Source organism: Phaseolus vulgaris, chromosome 1, assembly GCF_051622355.1.
Source record: "Phaseolus vulgaris cultivar YP4 chromosome 1, ASM5162235v1, whole genome shotgun sequence".
In the NCBI taxonomy this organism is placed as follows: Eukaryota; Viridiplantae; Streptophyta; class Magnoliopsida; order Fabales; family Fabaceae; genus Phaseolus; species Phaseolus vulgaris.
The window spans coordinates 20,817,072-20,841,966 of record NC_143498.1 but is presented as its reverse complement, the minus strand read 5'-3'; the positions used below and the strand labels follow the sequence as shown (position 1 = coordinate 20,841,966).

The window sequence follows — 24,895 nt, the reverse complement described above, 5'->3', positions numbered from 1 at the left end:
GTGCAAATGTATAAAGCTAAGCCACACCTTCCATGTGACATAAAAAGAAGGTGTAGGTGTAGATTTAGGAGGTGCCAAAAAAATGAAACCAAGTCACACTTTCCTTGTGACTAGGAATTGGCTCCAAATTCAAATGCTTCTCATTTGAATTTCCCTCCACTTTCTTTTTAATTTCCAGCCCTCTAAACACTATAAATAAGAGGGCTTGACTCATGTATTTGAAAGATTAATGAGAGTAATGTTATGTTGCCCACATTGTGCCATACATTGCAGCCTTGACTTGCAAACAAGGACTCCTTCGTCTCCAATGCAGATATTCACCCTACACCGCCGTGAGCACCTGAAACAAGGAAGGACAAAGGGCGCCCTCGCGGCCGTTTGCACTCCGACGATCAAGTCAGCAAAGCAAGAAACATCAAAACCTCCGTATCGGAGAACTGTAACTGAATCGTAACTAACTTTGTTCTCTCTTTCTCTCTCTCTCTGAGTGAGTGCGTAAACTGTGTAAAGCGTGCAACTGATAAAACGTACCTTAGTAAACTTTCAGAGAAGATTATATACCTTGATGTTTCAGTGCTTACTACCACGTGTCCTTCTAACTTAACCGCCACTCCACGTGGAGGGCCTTACCACACTGTAACCCAACTTAGGGAAACTCCAACGTGTAAGTCCCCCTTCTCTGGAGTGCATCTGGCGCGAGGGTTGACTACCTGGGTGCCAACTCATGCGCCCCAGCTTCTAGTCACTCGCCCTGGGAGTGTATCTGCTTTCCTCTCGTACCATGCACATGGTTCGCCCCTAGGCATAGCCATCTCCTGGGTCGTATCTGTCCCAGGGATTCTCCAGAGGTGGCGTGGGTACTTCACGAGGCAGGCTACCCCCTGCTGATACTGGGACTATGGCCTTGAAGCCACCATTCTCTTCATTACTGTTCTGAGGTACCGGGGCCCAAGGCCTCCTCGCCCGTACTGTGACCTCTAACTGTGTCGCCCTCTCCACGGTCTTCCCTACCCGTGGGTATCGGGGGGTGACGTCAGTGACGCCTCAACATGGCGACACCCACACCTGGCGACTCCTACCTCTGGCGACGCCCACTTCTGCCGATGCCCAAAGTGGTCAACCTATTGACTTTCTCCCTTGAGGCCCTTGGCGGGTCCCACCACGTGTTTGACTTTGACTTTGACTTTGACTTTGGTCAACGCTCGGGGACGGGACGGTACAAAAGCCCCCAGTCTTGAGCTGACACTTGTTTCAGCAAAAAGACTAAGGCCTCGCCCTACCATCCACGTGGCACTCCTGATGAAGTGACATTCTCTGAGCAGCTGACGTGACATTCTCTGCGCTGAGGATGTGACACTTTAAGTTATGGTTTAATCTCTCGACACGTGGCCCAATCGCACGACCACAACTTAACGCCTCTCCTCAAGTTAACGTTATACCTTTCGAAAACGCGCGCTCCAAACCTTTCTTTCATTCACTCTTCTCATTCCCTCTACTGTTCATCTTCCCAAACTTTCTCTGCAATCTTCGTTCTCCTCTTCGCACTTCCGATCTCCACCAAACTCGATACTCGAAAGGTATGATTTTTCTCCTTTAATGGCTCTTCCCTTTAACTTTTGCACTGATATAACTGCGTGAGCCTGTTTATTTTTTTTGCATTTGCACTTCTTCCTCCTCATTTCTCTGTTTCCCTTCCTCTCAGTTTCTCGCGTGGGTAGGGTCTCTCTTAGGGTTTCCTTCCCCTTTTCGCCTTAACCCCCGTTTGCTAAACCTTTTTTTTCCTTCTTCATTCTCCAGGTTTCATCAATGGCGCGTACTAAAACGACGGCCAATCCACCTCCCCCAAGGGTGAACTACAAAGCCCTTTACCCTTGGGCCTTCGATGAGCTGCTCGATGAGTGCTCGAGCCTGACCTCCATGAAGGATTGGAGGGATCACATTGACAGACCCAGCGTCTATCAGCATCATGCCTTTGGGAGGAGGCACGACGAGGACATTTCTGTGCTTCCCTGCACCCCAGGCGAGCCTGTGTGTGGGGATGAGAGGTCCAACAACGGGATCCCCTTCTTCTTCTTCTATCAGACGGTCTTCAAGCGCATTGGGATGCGCTTGCCTTTCTCTGGGTTCGAGCGGGAACTCTTAACAGAGATCAACGTTGCCCCTGCCCAGCTTCGCCCCAACACCTGGGCTTTCGTCAAAGCGTTCGGCATCTCGTGCGGATACTTTGGACAAGCCCCCTCCATCGACATCTTCCTTCACTTCTTTGAGATGAAGAAGCAGGGAAAGAGCCTCTGGGTGAGCTACAGCAGCATTGTTGGGAGGGTTCTCCTAACTTTGTTCCAGCAATCCTACAAGGGGTGGAGGGGCAAATTCTTCAGAGTATGCTGCTCTGACTACGACCGCACCGCTCTTGACGGCTTCCCCTTGTACTGGGTGGAGAAGGTCAAGCTCACCAAGCCTAAGTCCCTAGATGAGTTGCCCTCGACTGATCGAGAGGCTTGCCAACTCCTGGCCAGCGTGGGGGCCTTCGACACCTCCATCCTGATAAATCGTAAATACGACGCGGAAGCTCTTGCTCGCTACATAAGTATGGGGATCACCCCTTCTAACCATCTATTTTTTGCTTCTGCTTGTCTTAGCTTGTATTTGAGTTATCTGCTTTCCTTATTTGTCACTTAGCTTGTGCCTTATTCTAACAGTACTTGTCTTCTCAATGTAGATCAAAAATGGATAAAGAAAGGAGATGGAAGCTCGCTCAGGCTTTGAAGTCCAAAGATGGGGCTTCGTCAAAAGTGGGTGGGGTCTCCATACCTCCAACCTTTGGAAACATTCCCACCTCCCCCATCCCTCGCCCCCAAAGTCCACCTCTAACCGTAACTCCCCAAGCTCTACCCTCTCCAACTCACCCCGCAAACTCACCGCCTCCCATAGCAGCCATGCCTCTTGCATTGGCCGAATCCACTGATGCACCAGCCCCCCTTGATAAAGGTAAAAGGGTGGTGGTGGTTCCTTCTGAGGACGAAGACGAGTCCGCTGAAGGACAAGTTTTCAAGAGATGAAGGACCTCCCGGGCGACCCCCCAAGCCGTTACCTCCACATCCTCTTCCAACCACGACGCCGGCCCGCTAAGGGAGCACCTTCCAAGCGCCACCTCACCCTCACAACCAACGGCCTTGGAGGGTGGGACTGAAACTGAGCCCATATCAACTCCACCACTTGCCCCAAAACTTCCCTTACCGATCCAAGAAACTCTAAGGGGCTACTTAGAGAAAATGTCTCCAAGCAGCCAAACTGAAGGGCCCAAGAAGGAAGGCATGAATTATTACATGGGCGCCTTCATTGCCTGTGCCAACACCTGGCGTGCCCAAGCTAAAACCAGAGCGGCAAAGGCTTGGGCGAAGACACGGCGAAGGCTTCTTAGGCGCAGCAAAAAAAGCTTGAGGACCACTGCGTTGACCGGGAGCAGAAACTGGGAAAAGCGGAGGCAGCCTTGGAAGCCTAAACCCTAAACCCTAAACCCTAAAACTTTTCATTTTGAAATCCACCTCCATGATCACTTCTTATTGAGCCTATGTTGTTGTTCTTTGTATTTTGCAATCTTCTTGCAAGCTTCTTGAATGCAGAAAAGACATCACTTTTTGATTCCAAGAAGAGAGTCCTAGTGAACCTAGAAAAATCATCCACAATAACAAGAGCATAATAGTTTCCACCAAGGCTCATGGTTCTTGAAGGTCCAAAAAGATCCATGTGAAGTAGCTCAAAAGGTTTTAAAGAAGAAACAACATTTTTTATTTTAAAAAAATCTTTCACTTGTTTCCCCTTTTGGCAAGCTTCACAAATATGGTCCTTCTCAAACTTGAGCTTTGGTAGCCCAATCACAAGATCTCTTGAAATTAACATATTCAAGTGATTCATGTGAATGTGAGCAATTCTTCTATGCCAAAGCCAAGACTCATCATGCTTGGATAGAAGACAACCAATTGAACAAGGTGAAGAGATATATAGAAGATAAACATTATTGATTCTCTTACCAATCAACATTACCTCTTTTGTGTTGGGAAGACAGATTTCACAGGAGTTTGTTTTGAAGATAACCTGATATCCTTTGTCACACAATTGACTAATGCTTAGCAGATTGTGCTTTAGTCCTTCTACATAGAGAACATCAAGAATGACCAAGATATCTTTGTCTCCTATGGATCCTCTCCCAAGAATCCTCCCCTTGTTGTTGTCCCCATAGGTAACATGCCCTTCTTGCTTAAAGGAGATGCTTAGAAACTTTGATTTGTCTCTAGTCATGTGCTTGGAGCACCCACTGTCCAAGTACCATTGTTGCATGCTCTCCTCCAAGTTTTTCTACAAAGAAGATTTTCAAGTACAAAGATTTGGTCCCCTTATGAATGTGGGTCCATTTGGTTTACATTCATCATTTGAATCTTTACTACACTTGGGAACAACATATTTTCTAATTTTACAAAATCTGACAGAATGGCCTCTTTTCATGAAATAGAAGCATGTAACAACCGGTTATTTCGATGGTCCAATCGGTTGTTTTTCTGGCAGGTTTGAAAATGACTTTGAAAATCTATCTTGCTTGTTCTGTGGGTTAAAACCCAATCTAGCTTTTCCAAAAACACAGTTTTGAGATGCCAAGACATTCTCAAAGTTGGATTGACCTTTAGAAAGCTTGTCCACAGTTTTAACAAGATAATGGACTTTCTTTTCAAGATTTTCGCAATTTTCACAAATTAGAGTATCACACTTGCAAGAGGAGTTTTTGTAAACTATTTCAAGGTTTTCAAAATCTGTTTTTTAATTTTCCAATTCCTCTTCCAGTGTTTTGACTCTATTTTCAAGCTAGCTATTCATTCCCTTTAACTGGTTGTTCAAGAGGTCCAATCGGTTAGCTTCTTTATGTGTTTCTTGAAAGGCTTGAAGCAATTGACTGTAATTTTCAGAATTTGAGGAGTTAGAGGAACTTACACTACTTGAGTCATCTTCCTTTTTGGCCATGAAGCAGAGGTTGAGGCTTTTTCTGTTTTTCCTTCTTTTCCTTCATGCTTGACTTCTTGACCTTACTTCCTTTGATTCATTGATGTCTCCATGAGTAGCTTTAAGTGTATCCCACATCTCTTTAGCAGTTTTGCATTTAGATATCCTGAAAAACTCATTAGTATCTAGTGTAGAAGCTATTATGTTTTGAGCAGTACAATCAAGCTTGGCCATCTTACATTCTTCATTGGTCCATTAGGACCAAGGTTTTTCAATAAAAGAACCATTCTTTTTAAGCTTTGGAATGAAAGGGCCATTCTTGATTGAGTCCCAAATTCCTTGATCAATAGATTCCACAAAGATTTTCATTCTAGCCTCCCAATATTTGTAATTCAATCCACAGAATAAAGGTGGTTTGTAGATTGAAGCACCTTCCTCAAAAGATAGTTTTCCAGCCATAGAAAAAGATTTTCGAATCAAACTTGATTATCTTTCAAGTACCAAGCTCTTGATGTCAATTGTTAGAATGTATGGCTTTAAACTAGAGGGGGCCGAATGGTTTAAAGAGGGTTTTCACAAACTTTTAAGTTTAGAATGAAATTACTTCTAGAAAACTTGATTGAGAATTCAGTTTTCCAAAAACACAAAGCAAATAAGCATAGCACCAGAAAAACAATCGGTTGTTTCGCAGAAACAATCGGTTGTTTATACCAGTTCACAAATATAAAACTGAATTTAAAGAGTTCAAGGATAGAGAGATTGAACACAGATTTATATTGGTTCACTCTTAACCAAGAGCTACATCCAGTCTTCTCAGAAACCACTGGGGAATCCACTAAGCAATCAATCCTAGATTACTTACTACACCACCAAAGAAGTGACCTTGATCCCTTCAAGACACACACTTCCTTTGGCTCAGCACAACACCACTAAGAATGTTGATCTTGACAACCTCAAGAACACACAACACTTCTCAGCTATACATACAGAGTTTCTTCAAAGGTACAAAGGATTACACTTGTTACAGAAAAGATCTGAAATCAATACAAGATGAAAATCCTATATCACACTCTCTTTGATCCAAGCAATCTCAAAGCAAACTTCAACTCTTAAAAAACAAAATCAGTGAAAAACTCAAATCTTCTTTTCTTTTATTAAATCTAAGTTGTTGTTTGTTACATAAACTGAACAAACTATTTATTTCATTTAAAGACTGGTCAAAGCATTTAAAACTAGAGGGTATTCAGTTATAAAATCATTTAATGCTCAGTCAAAGCACAAAATAGTTTTTTGTTATGGTCCCAAAACAAACAATCGGTTGTTTTCACGAATCAATCGGTTGTTTTGGTTTGACAGCAAGTCAACCATCAAAAACAATTTTCAACCTTTCTAAAAACACCTAAGTATAAAACAATCGGTTGTTTCGACAAAACAACAGGTTGTTTTTCACTTAGTTTGAAAAACACTTTTCTTTTAAAAGATTTTAGAATGCTTAAGCTTTGGATTCAATCAAGAGTGAATTTACACACATAATCTACCCCAGATCCTATCTAAAGACAGTTCAGCAACAGCAAGCACATCTAGCCTTCCATCATCCTTCAAAGGGTTTGGACTCTTCAAAGCTTGAACACACTTGATTCAACACTCTCTTCACCCCTTCCTCTTTTATCTTTTATTTACGTCTCCTTCCATTCCATACATGTCTTCTTCTAATCTTTAAATTGTTATTTACTTTGTTCTTCTTCTTTATTTGTTCCTTGTCTGTAACTTTGTTGCATCATTTATCACCTTATAATTGTCTTTTCTCTTTGCCCTTCTGAAGTGAACCTTCACACTTACTTAACCACTTGGTTAAGTTCGTGTCCAGTGGGAATCTTCTTAGGGTTCTCACCATAATTGCTAAATCAAAAATATTAAAGAAAGAGCAACCAATAAAATGTGCAATCCTAAAATCAACTAACCTCATGTGGTAATCAGAGCATGGTTTTAATTGTGTTTGTCTTTGTTGAGTTGATATTTGCTTTTAAAATTCCAGCACATTTAATTCTTGCTTTTATCTTCAAGCAATTTAATTTCCACTTTACAATTCAACACCTTTCTTTTCCCCCTTTAAATTCTTGTCATTTACAATTTCGCTTTTTAATCATTAAGCACTTTAAATTCTACTTTTGACCTTTTTTTTGTGTCAATTCCTTACCTCATTTGCTTGAGTCTTATGTTTTTAGTGTTCTAGTAGTCTTCAAATCCTTTCTACTTATTTTGCTTTTAATTGTGAAGAACTAAAACCAACTAGAAATTTGTTTGAGTAGAAGTTGATTTAGTTCCAAACAAAGAATCCAAGTGATCATATGAATTGAATTCCAATCTATGTGTGAAAATTGAATGTGAATTAAAATATGCATGCCAATATTATGGACATTTTAAATTCATAAAACAAAAGCAAAGACAAAAAATAGTTTGTGCAATTCACTTTTCAAGTTCAAAATTACTAAAATGAGAATTCTTTTTATGTGGCAAATTGTTTTCATATTTGTGGAATTTTATCCTTCTTTCTTTTACAATTTCTAAGAAAATTAAAACTTCATAGTTAAAAGTTTAAGTAATTTTCTTTGAGTCTTCATTCGTGCTTTTCTTGTTTTTCTTCTCAAAGTTTTGTCACTATCTGTTTTCCATTTGGTTTAACTTTCTTTCTTTTAAGCTTTTCTTGCTTGTCTTTCGAATTTTCTTAAGTTTTGTTGTGGGGATCTTTGGTGAGCAAGTGTAAAAGCTTCGTCATCTTTTACTTGAGGTGTTGCTACCAAGCGTAGACCTTTGTTTTTATAGGGCATTACAATTCTTCCCTCCTTTACTAAATAGCTGAGTGATACACGTGAGGAGTGGATAAGATTGTTATTTTTTCACTAATTGTTGTTTTCTTTTTGTGCAAAGTATGACTCATTTTGCTTCAGGAGAATCTTCAAAGCCACAATCTCCTCAAAAGGCATATCTTTTGGGAAAGCTTGCGGACACCAAGAGGACTTTTGATGCAATCTTAGGTTGCATTTGCATTTGTAGTTCTTCTTCTTCATTGTTTTGCTTTGAATATCTTCTATGGATGATGAAGACTATTGCGGAAGCATGAAGAATAGTAGAAATTTGGAAGAGATGAAAATTATTACCGTGAATCTAAGTGAGGTTAGGCCAACACTTAGTTTCTAGAGTAAGGTTAGGCTAACACTACTAGAAGGACTCTAGAAATTTGTCTAGCAAGAAGACAACTTTAGAGAGAACTTTGGACAAGTAAAAGTGTCTCAATTGGACAACATTTCATTACTCAAATCAGAGTTAAAAATCATGTACAAGAGACTCTTATTTATAGGAGAAAGTCTTTCAAAACCTCTCAAATGAGAGTGTGCCAAATGTCACCACCTTATTGGTGCAAATTCTCTCCGTTGAGAATACATGTGGAGTATCATGCCTTTCTTGCCTACCACATGCCTTCCTTGCCTACATTTCTAATTGCACCCCTTTTTTACTATTTTACACTTTACTTTCTTTTCTATTTACATCTTTCTCTACTTTGGCCCAAAATATAAGGCCCAAAACTTCCTAACTACTCTATACAATTTTTACAAGACTAAGAAGAAGAAAAATACTTTACAATATCTTCCTTAAGTCTCAAACTTCATCTATATTCTTAGCCGAAAGTTTCAAGGTTGGATGGTTTTCATCATTCCCTCCCACTTGAAAAGGATTTGTCCTCAAATCTGAATGATGCTCAATGACAGCAACCTTTGTTTATTTGATGTTTCCTCTTGGGTCAAATGCTAATCTACAATGTACATATCATTTCTAACTAACCTACGTAGAACAAGTCGATATGGTTGGGGTTCTGCTTGTTTGGTTGTGTTGTGCAAGGAATTGTGTAGGGCAACAAATGCTACAACAAAAACAATGGGAGGATGTGCATCGCTTATGCAATCATGAGCATATCTCATGCCATACATCGCGCCTCTTTACAGACAACAACCTTTATACCCCTTCTTGACTAAAGTGGATGGATTTATGTCCTCAAAGCTCAACCATGAAGACTACAAACTTGTGCATGTGTGTGTGTTTAGGTAGACTTTGTTCTATCTTTTTCACCATGCATTATGGTTCAAGACATCTCCAAGAAAACCTTTGTTTTAAACCTGTTGTGTTTTTAAATAAGTTGATTTAGGTTTTTAATTGATTAAAATCACTTACACTAAAGCCTTGTGACTTTAGTAAAGTATTTTAACAGGTTGATTTATCGTATTAACTGAATGAAAATACTAAAGTCTTTTTAATAATTTAAAAGTCACATGCTTTTATAAGACTTTAAAATTACATGTTTTATCTTTTCTGATTAATGAAATGATGTCAGTTGATTTTAGATTGGCACAGTTTAGAGGTTCCTCTTTTGTTTATGATTTTTTATATTAACAATTTAAGGTGAGAACCTAAAGAAGATCCCCACTGGACATGAACTTAACCAAGTGGTTAAGAAAAATACAATATGTTGATTATAATGATGAAAGTAAATTGCGGAAATGGAAGGAACATGATGTGAGTTGATTTTAGGATTGCACATTTTATTGGTTGCTCCGAGTGGTTAAGTAAGTGTGAAGGTTCACATCAGAAGGGCAAAGAAAAAATAAAATTATAAGGTGACAAATGATGCAGAAGAATTAGAGACAAGGAACAAATAAACAAGAAGAACAAAGTAAAGAACAAATTAGAGAGTAGAAGAAGATGTATATGGAATGAGGATGAAGACATAAATAAAGATAAAAGAGGAAGAGATGAAGAAAGCTTATGGGAAGAAATAAAGTCACGCCACTTGGAGCAGAGGGACTCCAAGATGAGCGATGCAAGAGTCGCCACTTGAGATATTATCCACCCAAGATAAGACCCAACATGAGAGCTCACAAAATCACTCCTGCAGAGTTTCTTTACTATTCAAATTCAATGTGTTCATACATGAGGCAAGACACCCTATTTATAGGAAAGGGTGCCTTGATGGGCAAGATGGGGGAGGGTAGAATTGGAATAAAAGAGGGGGCAGCCTAGGGTTGGACTTTTGGTAAATGTCGCCCCTAGTTAGACTTCTAGAAGCTAAGGCTACCTTCCTACCCTAATGGACTTGGCACAAGCCCAATTTGATAAATACACCCCTCTATTATGCTATATGGACCTACTCTAGCCTATTTTTCTATTTAGACCCCCAAAGTGGGCCCAATTTATTTACAAACATGTTTTTATCTTTTAAGAAGACCAGAAGAAAGAACATTTGATGTTCTTGTCTATGCCCAGTTCTTCTTTTGTTGAGGTTCATCTGAAATTTGGTAGGGTCTTGTCTTGATCACAATGTGAATTGTCTCTTGAGTCCATGGTCATCTGCTTGGCTATTTATATTGTATTAGACTTAAGATGAAAAAAGACAAGTAATAACCAAAATTAAAAGACAATCATGATATCATAAAGAGGAATGGAATGGATGGCGCAAAAAGAAAGATAAAAAGAGGAAGGGATGAAGAAAGCTTATGGAAGAAGAAAGATTGTCACGCCACTTGAAGAAAGGAGGCACTCCAAGATGAGTGATGAAAGAGCCGCCACTTGAAGTGTTCACACACTCAAGATAAGACCTACTATGAGAACTCTCAAGTCTCACAAAAACACTCCTGCAGAGTTTCTTTACTATCTAAGTTCAATGTGAAATACAAGAGGCAAGGCACTTTATTTATATGAGAGGGTGTCTTGGAGAACAAGATAAAGGGGTAGGGGTGTCATTTATGAGAAGCCTTCTAGAAGGTGGGTCAAAGAAACCCTAAACCTAGAAGCACTTGTCACGAAAGGTGGGCTTGGCACAAGCCCAAATTACTAAGCAGACCCTACTCAAATTACTAAACACATCCAACTCAAATTACTAAGCACACCCTACTCAAATTACTAAGCACACCCTACTCAAATTACTAAGCATACCCTACTCAAATTAAGGAGTTGAGAGAAATGGAAAGGGATCACACCACTTGGGGGATGAATCTCCAAGATGAGTGAGGATGGAGTCGCCACTTGCAGTTATCTCTGCCAAGATAAGACTCGGAGAAAATATGGTACACTCTAGGTCAAATGTGAGCACATGGGAGCATATGGTCACTTGGAGACTTGGTTCTCTGGGGATACTGACTAGATCGAAAATTTTCCTACATGAAATGAACAAGAAAATCATAAACACTCCCAAACTTCTATATTTCAACTGGTTGAAAAAGTAGAACTTGAAAGGAATTGAGGAAGGCTCTGAAACATCAGAAGCTACAAAGGTTCCTAAAGATGAATGGGAATATTTTTTCTGATCTAGTCAAGGTTTTCTACACCAACCTATCCTTTGAAGGAGAACACATATCCTCTCATGTCAAAGGTGTTGACATGGAAATCATTCCTGCTATATGGACTACGGTTACTGGGCTGAAATATTCTGGAGCAAAGGTAGGAAAAGGGCAACATTGATGCCATAAAAGACTTTAACATAATGCAATATTATGTAAGTTGTCTTAGGAATCCAAACACTCCAGTCAATGGTCTTCACATGGGTGCATTGAATCTACAAGAAAGGATTCTAGCTTTCATCACAACATGGATGCTTACACCCAAGGGGAGCAATCATGCAGTTCTGACCGAAGAGGAACTTGTGTTGGTGTATTGCATTATGAAAAGAATCAAGGTTAACTAGATTTATGTCTTAAAGGATTACATGCTTAAGTCAGTCAGGCTAAGTGACTATAGATTAACCTGTGTTATTCTTGTTTCTAAGTTTCTTCAATATTTTTAGATTGATCTTGAGAAAGAACTAACTGAAACAATCAAGCCATCACATGAAATCAATAATGGATCATTAGTCAAGATGGGCTTTGTGAAAGTGAAGGATAGATGGATGAGCAAAGAGGATGACAACATGCGACTGGATCAAGTCATGGTGCTGGACCCAGTGGGACATGTGAACCAAGTGGAGCTACTAAATAAGATTACAACTTGCAGGCCTTTGTACCATATATTCCTCTAGTTGAGAGAGGTGAACCTCTTTCTAGTTTTGAAAGATTGTTGGTGAACAAGTTGGATTTCATCTCTGCCACTCAGAAGGAGCAGTTGGCAATTTTCTACCATCATGATACTTAATATTTTGGTCCCTCCATATTTTTTCAATTTGTTGAAAACAAGGGGGGAAATATTTTTGTTGTTAAACTCTGTTACAGTATGTTGTTTTGTATTTTGAATGTCTTGTGTTATTTGCATATGTTGTTCGGATTGCTTGGTCTTTCCTTATTTTGCAAGCATTCATCTTTTGCAAAATTTACACAACACTAGAGTTTTGTCTTCATCAAAAAGGGGGGGATTGTTGACTAAAGTGAATGCATTTGATATGCCCAAAGCTCAACCATAAAGACTAAAAAGGTGTGCATGTGTGTGTGTGTTTAGGTAGATTTTGTTGTATCTTTTCCACTATGCATTATGGTTCAAGACATCTCCAAGAAAACATTTGTTTTAAACATGTTTTGTTTTTAAATTAGTTAATTTAGGTTTTTAATCAGATAAAATCACTTACATTAAAGTCTTGTGACTTTAGTAAAGTATTTTAACCAGATGATTTATCATATTAACTACTAAAAATACTAAAGTCTTTTTAATGATTTAAAAGTCAAATGCTTTTATCTTTGACCATAAGACTTTAATATTAAATAGTTTTATCTTATTAATGAAATACACCAGTTATTTCGATAAATAAACTAAGTGTTTTAAGTTGATTTCTTTTGTTAAATGAAAATAGTCAATTATTTCAAAGAATCAATTGAATGTTTTTAACAGATTTTTGTTATGATTACCAACCTGATTTTAATTGACACAATTGTTTTATTAAAGGATAAAACTATTTTGGAAATCATTATTACCTTATAAAAAGGTGTTTTCTGAACATTTAAAAAGAGGATTTTAAAAAAAAAAACAGATTGCTTAAGTGTTTTGTGTTAGAATATATGGCCTTAAACGAGAAGGGGGGTGAATTGTTTAAGAAAAATTTTAGTAAACTTTTAAGCTTAGAATGAAAATTCTTCAAAAGAACCTTGATTAAGGATTCAATTTTTTTAAATCAAAACAGCAAAAGCACAACGCTGGAAAAACAATTGGTTGTTTTAGCGAAACAATCGGTTGTTTATACCAGTTTCAAAAATATCAAAACTAAATTTAAAGAGATAGGGATAGAGAAATTGTACACAGTTGTTTATACTGGTTCACTCCAAACAAGAGCTACATCCAGTCTTCTCAGAAACCCTGAGGATAACCACTAAGCAATCACCACTTTATCACTTACACCACAACCAAGATAATGACCTTGAACACCTCAAGAAACACACTCTCCTTGGCCAACACTAAGATTGTTGATCTTGAATACCTCAAGAACACACAGCCAATCTCAGCAAACACAGAAACGAATTGTTCAACAAATTACAAAGATTAAACTTGTTACAGATGAATATCTGAAATCAATACAAGTAGAATCCTATTCCAGCACCTTGATCAATCACAAAACTCTTAAGCAATCTCAGCACTTTGAAAACTTTCTTAGAAAAACTTTGTCTAAAGATTCTTAATTCTTAAAACTGTTTTTCTGAATATATTCAAATATATAGTTTATTATCAAATCTTAACAAACTCTTAAATTACATTAAAAGATTGGTCAAAGCATTTAATGACTGGAGCGTATACAGTTAAAGCATTTAAAGCTCAGTCAAAGAAAACAGTTTTTCTGTTATGGTCCCAAAACAAACAATCGGTTGTTTCCTCGAATCAATCGGTTGTTTTGGTACTTAACAGTTTCAAGTATTTGAAAATAGTTTTCAATCTTTCTCAAAACACCTAAGTATAAACAATCGGTTGTTTCGACAAAACAATCGGTTGTTTCAACTTAGTTTGAAAAACATTTTACTTTTATAAAGATTGAGATGCTAATTGCTTGAGATTTAATACAAGGGTGGATTACAACATATAAACTACCCCAAAACAAAGCTTAAACAAGCACAGCAACATCAAGCAAAGCAGAGCCTTCAACATCCTTCAAAGGATTTGGATTCTTCAAAACATTGAACATCACAAGGTTCAACATTTTGGAGTTCTTGGAGAGTACTCTTAAGCTTGGATCATTCTTGTTGTGTGAAGAAGTCAATTCTGAGTTTGTAATTCACTACTTACACATTGTGTAAAAGGTTTAGGTGCTTTCATTTCATATATTCTTGTCTTTTGTTCTTATGCAGATCCAGATACGGTTTCTAGTTTTTCTATTGTGTTGGTGAAAGTTTGTTTTTTCTTGAAGAGTTCAAAGGGAAAAAAAACTCTTATTTGTAATTCTTGTGTAACCTTGGATTTTTTGTTAGTGAAATCTTAGTGTGTTCACTAGGGACTGGATGTAGCTCTTGGTTAAGAGTGTACTAGTATAAATTTTTTGTGTGATTCTCTCTATCTCTATCCTTTTACTGTATTGTTATTTTTCTATTTTTTGGAAATTAATTCAATCTATTAAATAAACATAACAATTGGTTTATATTATGTTGTATTTTTGCTTCTTTATTTACAATTGATTGAACAGGGGTTTCAGTTAGTTGATTTTTATGAAATTTTCAACCTGACTTAAACATTTTGTGAAAATTTGCAAAAATCTCTTAAAAACAATTCACCCCCCTTTCTTGTTTCAAGTCACATATTCTAACACCCCCTACTTTGTAAATGGAGTGGTGGCAAGGTTCTTAACTTCATAAACGTAATAAGGTACATGTTTATGATTGACCACATACAAGTTGATCAGATAATGGAAAAAAAAATATTCACTCCAATTTCATTGAAAATTTTAAAATTTAACACAAATCTTCTAATAATAGGAATGACTAAATACAACTTAAATGGAATCCATACAAGCACTTTGAGGCATCCACCCCGCTAGAAGCATACAGGGATGTTGAACTTTGGATAGCATGCATTCCTATCATTTGCTTTGCGATAGTGGAATGGCATCAACCTGACAGAGTTCAGTAACAATTTGGTTTGTTCCAAGAGGTTTCAACCTGATATGAACCCAATAGCATGATAGGAATATGATATGAACATGTTATGGATTCAACAAGAGTTGGAATATGATTGGGCACTTTTTAAGAATTGGATCAATGTTCTTAAACATTCAAGAACTCACCAAATCACAAGAACCAAGCCAAACTCTCATAGAAACCCATTTTTGGACATATGAACCGAATGAAACAAAGAAGAACACAAATGCACCGATTAAAACTCCAAGAAACACAATTAAAACCATAAGAACATCAAACTATTACAAACTACCGAACATAAACACAAACTAAACAAGTTCTACCGATTGAATCAACAAGAAACAACAAAGACATGTTTTAGAGTTTGTTTTAGAATGGAAATGGAAGAAGAAGATGAAAAGGAATAGGAAACGTATGTGGTTGGAGCTCTTGGAATTGTGCACGCCATTTGAAGGATGGTTGGCTTCAAGATGAGTGTTGTTGCCGCCACTTGAGAGCCCAAGAATTCACTCAAGATAAGACTATAAGAGAAGAAGACACAAGTCTCTCTCACTCACTCACCAAATTGGTAGAGGTTCTTTACTCTCAAAAATCAATCTTAACTTTTTTATTTCAAAGACCCAAGCACCCCTTTTATAATAGAGAGGGCTGGTCACAAATGTACAAAAGAGAAGCTTGAAAGGTCACCTTCTAACTCTTTCTAAAACATTCTAGCGCCTAAAGGAGTGTGAAAGGGCACCCTTCTAGTTCCTTCCTACAACTAGCGCCTAAGGTGTTATACAATGGAGGTGTCTTTTAGGTTTCCCTCTTTAGCACATCCTAAAGTTATTCTATATTATTTACAAATGTATACAAACAAAATTACAAAGAGAGATATTAATTGGAGCTCATTCTTGAATGCTTGTAGTCTTCTTGTTGGCTTTGGGCTTGGTCCTCTCTTTATTTAATTCTTCTTTATTTTTTTAGAAGACTAGAAGGAAGAACTTTAAATGTTTGGGTGGATGGTCTCTTCCTCCATTAGTAAAATCCTCTTCTACTTCATCTCCATCACAACCCCACCTAACTACTTGGAAAAACTACACAAAATTGATATGCGGGGACAATCTAACGAAAGTTTTCAGACTAAACATGCAAAGTGGATTAACATGTGGAACAATTGTCGCGAACTAACACTAAGTGGTCGCTCAATGCATGGACCTTTGTTTCACAGTAGAGAATACATGGAATGGTACATGGCCAATTCAATATATTTATTGTTAGTGTCGCAGATACTAAAAGATTCATGCAGACAACCAAAACCACCATCAGAGCCCACATTCCCAGCTGCAACTAATTACAATCATCCACAACATGATCATTATCGACATTCATTTGTAACTACAATAGAATATTATCAGCCACAACAAGTTACCTTACCGGCATTCGTTTACAATTGAAGAATTCAATACATCCCAACCACAACCTGTAATGGACGATAGAAAACAATCGTGTGCGTTTACTTCAACTGATTTCTTATCTAACTTGTTTGGAGTGAATCTAAATACATCAGCTTCTGCTAATAATTACATGCAATAATTACATGCAATATATGCATCCAACACACTTGTACAATGAAGCAGGAAGTTCTTCCAATGCATTTCAAATTAATACACCAACCCCACAATTTGAATCTAGTAACCAACCACAATCACCGCGACGCAACCCACTATCGTTGTCCCTGTGAATCTAGTCACCATTATATTTTCATATCAATAAAGTTTTTTATTTACAAAAGATTGAAGTTATTAATAAACAACTTCTACCTCTCATTCCAATATTATCTTATCTGTGTGTTCATTTCTTATTAATATTAATTGATTATTTTTTTTTATAATTATGTACTATATTTTATATTTTAAATTAACGTAATTAGATAATCAATAATAATAAAATAAATATTAGTAACACTTATTTACATTAACTTTACATCTTAAACATTTAATTTTTTTTGTTATGTATAATTTTATTATTATTTTTCTTTTTTAAATTTCAGTTCCATACAACCGTTTTTATTTAATTTATGTTTATAAATTCATTGTAATTTTTAAAATCCTGTTAATTTAGTGTCATCAATGACAACTAATACATTTATTTTTTAATGATCAAAATTAAAATTATCAATTTTTTTAATTTGTTAATATTTCGAACTGTATTTTCTAAAATCATTTTAAATTTTAATTATTTTAAATTTTAACTTTTAAGATTTATATATAAAAAGGTTTTTATCCTTAATTTATGTTTATAAATTCAACCGTATTTTATTGTAATTTTTAATGATTTAGTGTCATCAATAATCATAATATTATTATTATTTATTTTAAATAATAACATTAACAATTTTTTATTTTTTATTTTCTCCATTCTTACAAACAAATTAATTTTAAACTAAACATTTTTTACTTATTATTTTATTTTATATTTATTTTGTAAAAACTCATTTTTTTTCTTTAATATATATATCTAATTTTTTTAATTATCACAAATATTTTTATATTTTCAAAATCAATACATTTATTTTTTAATGTACCAAAATTAAAATTATCAATTTTTTTTAATTTATTAATATTTCCAACTGTATTTTTAAAAATTGTTTTAAATTTTAGTTATTTTTAATTTTTAACTTTCAAGATTTATATGTATGTACTTTTATTTTAAAATTTTAAAATATTTTAACGTTCTACTAAACAAAATTTATTCAACCTTATATAATTAAATAATTATTTTCTTCTCACTTAAAATTTATTCTCTTTATTTTTAATTAGATTTTTTAAAATACGTTTTACATAGAAATTTTTGTATTTCGGATAATCCATCACAAAGTTCCTATTAGATGAAGTTTTAAACACCAAAAGAAAAAAAAATTAGATATCCAAATTATGATTACTTATTGAATCAAACTCATATGTGATGCTCTAGTCTAATATTGGAAATAAATTAAATTAAATTCTTACAAATCACTATTATAAAAAATTCCACGTCTTTTTCACTCCAACATTAAAGTCAAAAACTGAAAACTAAAATTAATTTGATACATAATTTTCTAATAGTGTTAGTTTTAAGGAACAAAAATTTGGATAATCGTGTATGGATCATGTTTGACGGTAATACAAATCTTGTTGAAAGCATCAACTCCGTTTTGAAAGGGACCCGATCCTTACCGATCGGTGTTTTGGTTAAGACTATATTTGAAAGAACAAATGCTTAGTTTGTTGAACGAGCGACCAAAATACAATGCATGTTGCGAGCCGAACATCAATTCCCAGAAGATATAGTCGCTCTACTACGAAAGAATGAAGCACAATCTGCTATGTGTCATGTGCAAAGATATGACCGAGAAAATTCAGTCTTTGGCGTAGAAGATATGCTGACTATCGAACATCGACGCTACCCAATGACAAACACAGTTAAATTAAATGAATGGTGGTGTGATTGTGGGGAATTTCAAGCTTTACATCTGCCTTGTTCACATGTAATTGTTGTTTGCTCATTTTGTCATTTACAAGTAACGACATTTATGGCCCCAGTATACAGTATGCACAATATTTTAAAGGCTTATGAGGTCCAATTTAATCCAGTTCGAAATGAGGATTATTGGTCTACTTACATGGGACCAAATTTCTTACCTGACCCCATCATGCGTCGACATCAATCAGGAAGACCAAGCACTCAACGCATTCGTAACGAAATGGATGATTCAATTCCAAATAAGCCAAAAAAATGTTCATATTGTAGAACGGAAGATCACAAAGAAGCAATTGTCCGCACAGACAAGCTTAATAATAAAATTCAATTCAAGTTTGATTATTAATTTCCTCATTTTCTTTATCTATATATTTATTCATTCATAACACTCTTAGAACATTCATTTTCTTTATCTATATATGATCCTGCCGACAACTCGAGCGTGGAGGAATTGCCTTGTCGCTTGGTTGACCCGCCTCCGGCAACTGTGCTATCTGCAAGAGCACTCTTAGAACCTCCTCCTTGGTAACTTCGAACGCAACCTGCAAAACACACAGACGGCGCCTCTAGCGGCCGTTTGCACTCTGACGCTCAAGTTAGGTCACAGAATCACTAGAAAGCAATGTGTGTAAAAAACAGTGTGTGTGTATTTCTCTCTGATTATCCTTTTATCCCCCTCTGTGTCTGTGCCTAACAGAATTCTGCTACGCTGTCCTCTGCACGTGTCAGAATTCTGTCATGCTTTTGTACGAAAGCGTACCACAGTCAGGGTCGTGGGTGTCTGGGTTTTCTGTCTGTACCTTTCACGACACGGAATGCACCTTTATCTGGGCCGCGCCCCTCTCAGACAGTGACACGTGGAGGCATGCAACTCGCATCTAACCGTTCACGTGCCCCCACCTGCAGGGCTCTAGCGCATCTCTTTGTGCGCCTAAGTTATTCCCTTGCGGAGTAACTTAGCGCGTTTCTTCCAACTGGGTGAATCGCACATTCCCAGGAGAACGCCAGGTGTGGCTGGACTAGGCACACTCACCAAGCATTGCTCTCTGCATACGCGATTTCCCCTTCACGATGCCATGCACGTAATGGGTTGAGAGAGTAACCAATCACTGACCGGTTTACTGACTCCCTCAGGCCACTCTCGTGCACGACTATACCGACGAGGAGCCCTTCTTTCTCTGAGGTATGATCATGCGAGGTCCATGCGTAACGGGTCCCAGTTTAACTGCATGTTAACACGAAACCCCGATGACCATGCACCCGATGACTGATCGGTGCTCTCTTGCTTCTCGCGTTCTCCCCCGGGTGTTTATCTTGGAACTGATCTGTCGGTGGCCACTCGGTTACTGACCACCGATAACCATACCGGGTGATCTCCTCCATGACTACTTTGCCACCTGATCCACGTGTCACCGTGCGAGTGGTCCACGTGGTTACCAGCAAGATTCCAGCGATCAAAACCTCATACTCTGCTTGGTTGTTGCTTGCTTTGAAAGTGAACCTCAATGACTGCTCTATCAACACTCCGTTGGGCCCTTCCAAGATGACCCCAGCCCCGCTGCCCAGCTGGTTGGACGACCCATCAACAGAGAGTACCCAGCGAAAGTCACCCTCAGCGTTTTGTGCCACCTCGGAGGACAACTCGACCACGAAATCGGCGAAGACTTGCCCTTTGATCGATCCCCAGGGTTCATATTTAATGTCGAACTCCGAAAGCTCGACCGCCCACTTCACCATCCTTCCAGCCACATCGGGCTTCTTCAAAACCTTCTGGATCGGCAGATCAGTCATCACCAGTACCGTGAAGCTCTGGAAGTAATGGCGTAATCTCCTCGCTGAGAATACAACCGCTAATGCTGCCTTTTCTAGGGCCTGGTACCTTACCTCCGGGCCTTGCAACACCTTGCTAACGAAATATATAGGCCTTTGGGTCTAGTCCTGATCCTGCACTAGCACTGCGCTGATCGCCCTCTCAGTTATGGCAAAGTACAGCCTGAGGGGTGTTATGTCTTGGGGTTTGCACAGAACTGGAGGGCTCGCCAAATATTCCTTGAGCTTTACGAAGGCCTCCTCACACTCCTTTGTCCAAACAAATCTGTTGTTTCTCTTCAAACATTGGAAGTATGGGTGGCCCTTCTCTCCGCTTGCCGATACGAATCGGGACAGGGCGGCCATCCGCCCTGTGAGTTGCTGCACCTCCTTCACATTGGCGGGGCTCCTCATTGCCAAAATGGCGGCGCACTTCTCGGGGTTAGCCTCAATTCCCCTCTCTGACAAAAGAAACCCCAAAAATTTCCCTGCTTCTACACCAAAAACGCACTTTTCAGGATTCAGTTTTAGCTTGTACCTGGCTATTGTGGTGAACAACTCTTCCAAGTCTGCGACGTGCTTGTCTTTCTCCAGGGACGTCACGACCATGTCGTCGACGTATGCCTGCACATTCCTTCCGAGCATGGGCGCGAGCACCTTGTCCATCAGCCTTTGGTACGTGGCCCCTGCATTCTTCAACCCGAAGGGCATCACCTCGTAGCAATAACATGACCTTTCCGTCATGAAGGCGGTCTTCTCTTGATCCATGGGGTGCATTTTGATTTGGTTGTACCCCGAGAAGGCATCCAGGAAACTGAGCAGCTTGCACCCTGATGCACTGTCTACTAGGGCGTCAATGCTTGGCAAAGGGTAAGAGTCCTTCGGGCAGGCCTTGTTCAAGTCTGTAAAGTCAACGCACATCCGCCATTTTCCGCTGCTCTTCTTGACCAGGACGACGTTAGCGAGCCATTCTGGATATTGGATTTCTCTGATGTGGCCCGCTGCAAGTAGTTTCCGTGTCTCTTCTTCGATCGCCTGTCTCTTCTCCTCATTGAATTTTCTTCTTCTTTGGCGGATAGGCCTGACTTGGGGGTCCATTGCCAAACGATGGCACAAGAAATCGGGGTCGATCCCCGGCATATCTGAAGCAGCCCACGCAAACGCATCCAAGTGTCTACTTATTACCTCGGCGATCTGGTCTTACGTCTTGCTATCCAGGGTTCTTCCCAGCTTGAACACCTTACCACTGATCTCCTTCTCGAGCCATTCCTCTATTGGCTGAGGTTTCCTCTCGCTGGCGATCAGCGCCCTCGTGATACCGGTTTCTCTAGCGGTCTCCGAGCAGTTTCTCTCCGACCTTGCCTCTACATTCCCCATTGGCACATCGCCCTCGGCGACCACCTCTAACGCCGCATCCGAAGCTCGTCGGGGTTGCGTTCGGAGCTCCGGCTCCACGCCAGGGGGAGGCGTTGTGGTTACGTGGCACACAGGCCTCTTGTTCTTGAGGCTGTTTTCGTAACACTTCTTTGCCTCCTTCTGGTCGGAGCAAATAGTGATGATCATACCCTCCATAGACGGCAGCTTGACCTTCATGTGCCTTGTCGAAGGCACAGCTCCCGTTCTGTTGAGTGTTGGCCTCCCCAGCAGTATGTTGTATGCTGATGGGGTGTTTACAACAAGGTACCTGACCTTCTCCGTTCGTGAGGCCAAGCCGTCAGTGAAGGTCGTCCTCAGCTCGATATACCCCCTCACCTCCACTTGGTCGCCTGAAAAACCGTACAAGCAGCCCCCATATGGTCTTAGCTGATCAGGGGACAGTTGCAACTTCTCAAAGGTTGGCCAAAACATCACATCTGCTGAGCTTCCTTGGTCGACCAACACCCGGTGGACGGTCCTTCCCGCCGTGACAAGCGAGATCACAATGGGGTCGTTATCGTGAGGCACCACGTCCCTGCGGTCCTCCTTGGTGAACGTGATGTCCACGTCGGGTGAGTGATCCTCAAAGACTTCCACTGACATTACCGACCTCGCGTACCTCTTTCGTTACGACGCTATGCACCCCCCGCCGGAGAATCCGCCAGCTATAGTGTGGATCTCGCCGTGAATAGGCACCTCGTGCTGTTGCCCTCCGCTGCTCGCCGGTTGAGACCCTGATGCATGGTCCGCTTGCTTTTTTAGCAAGTAATCCTTCAGGAAACCACATTTGACCAGCTCGGCGAGCTGGTGCCCCAGAGCCAAACACGAACTGATAGAGTGGCCAAAACTCTTGTGGAACTCGCACCATGCGTCTGGTTTTGGCCCCAAAATCTTCTCCGCCGTTTTCTCAGGCACTTTGAGCCTGGCAGCTATGTTTGGGATGGCGATCAAATCAGCCAAACCCATCACAAACTCATACCTCGGGGGGCGATTACTCTCCCTGGGGCGCACTAGTCCTTTGCTCTTATTTTTCTTAGGATCGTAAGGATGACGCGTCCTTTGATCCCTCTTTCCCGCCGCCGCCTCCATTACCCTCTGAGGCTGTACCCTTGCTTGGGTGCGCGGTTTAGCTGGGGCCACATTTCCTCTCTTCTCGGTGACCTCGCTTTCGGCGGCGATGTGAGCCACGGCACGTCGCCGGATTTCGGCGAACGTGGCGGGGTGGCTCCTGATGAGCGACTCACTAAAAGGCCCAGGCAACACGCCCTTTTTGAAGGCGTGCACGAACATTTCTTCGTCCTTTCCTGGCAAACGGACTATCCGTGCTCCGAATCTGTTCAGGAAATCCTTCAAGGACTCCCCTTGGTACTGCCTTATATCAAACAAGTCGTAAGACACCAAAGGTGGTGCCTTGTTCACTATGTACTGCTCAACAAACATCTTGGAAAACTGATGGAACGTGGTAATGTGGCCAGTGGGTATACTGACGAACCAGTCCAATGCCGTTCCGCTCAAAGTGCTCATGAACACCTTACAATACACCGCGTCTGAGCCCCCTGAGAGCATCATCTGAGTATGAAACGCCGTGAGAGGGGCTTCAGGGTCCTCCACCCCAGTGAAAGACGCTTTCACCACCACAGTGTTAGCCGGGACTACGGAGTCCATGATCTCTTGGGAAAATGGCATAGGAAAGCTGCATGGTGGGGATGGGGGTGCAGATCTGTCCCCTGCCGCACGCTCCTCCCGCTCCTGAAGGGCATTGCGTAGCTCTTCGTTGATCCTGTTGAGCTCTTCGTTCCTTGCTTGCGAGGCCACCAGCGCCTCATGCATCCTTTCCTGCTCAGAACGCAATGCAGCCACGTTCTCCTGCAGCGTCCTCATCATGTCCATCACTTGCGTCATGGACACAGCATCTTCGTAGGTTGATGGCGCAACTGAACTGGAGCGCGTTGTCCTCATCCTTCCTCAGCAACTCAGCAGCTCAAAGAACTCCAAACAAATGGTGAAAACTCTAGGAGTCGACTGCGATAGCGAGCAGTCGAACAGAAAACGCTCGAAGCACCACCAACGCAAACTATGGGTGGGAATCACCTTTTATACGGGCCCCACGGTGGGCGCCAAATGATCCTGCCGACAACTCGAGCGTGGAGGAATTGCCTTGTCGCTTGGTTGACCCGCCTCCGGCAACTGTGCTATCTGCAAGAGCACTCTTAGAACCTCCTCCTTGGTAACTTCGAACGCAACCTGCAAAACACACAGACGGCGCCTCTAGCGACCGTTTGCACTCCGACGCTCAAGTTAGGTCACAGAATCACTAGAAAGCAATGTGTGTAAAAAACAGTGTGTGTGTATTTCTCTCTAATTCTCCTTTTATCCCCCTCTGTGTCTGTGCCTAACAGAATTCTGCTACGCTGTCCTCTGCGCGTGTCAGAATTCTGTCATGCTTTTGTACGAAAACGTACCACAGTCAGGGTTGTGGGTGTCTGGGTTTTCTGTCTGTACCTTTCACGACACGGAATGCACCTTTATCTGGGTCGCACCCCTCTCAGACAGTGACACGTGGAGGCATGCAACTTGCATCTAACCATTCACGTGCCCCCACCTGCAGGGCTCTAGCGCATCTCTTTGTGCGCCTAAGTTATTCCCTTGCGGAGTAACTTAGCGCGTTTCTTCCAACTGGGTGAATCGCACATTCCCAGGAGAACGCCAGGTGTGGCTGGACTAGGCACACTCACCAAGCATTGCTCTCTGCATACGCGATTTCCCCTTCACGATGCCATGCACGTAATGGGTTGAGAGAGTAACCAATCACTGACCGGTTTACTGACTCCCTCAGGCCACTCTCGTGCACGACTATACCGACGAGGAGCCCTTCTTTCTCTGAGGTATGATCATGCGAGGTCCATGCGTAACGGGTCCCAGTTTAACTGCATGTTAACACGAAACCCCGATGACCATGCACCCGATGACTGTTCGGTGCTCTCTTGCTTCTCGCGTTCTCCCCCGGGTGTTTATCTTGGAACTGATCTGTCGGTGGCCACTCGGTTACTGACCACCGATAACCATACCGGGTGATCTCCTCCATGACT

The 24,895-nt window shown here is 40.3% G+C and overlaps 1 pseudogene; it reads left to right on the top strand.

Moving 5' to 3' along the window:
• Nucleotides 1-8,808: 8,808 nt before the first annotated feature.
• Nucleotides 8,809-16,694, top strand: LOC150029559 (serine/threonine-protein phosphatase 7 long form homolog; annotated as a pseudogene).
• Nucleotides 16,695-24,895: the final 8,201 nt, after the last annotated feature.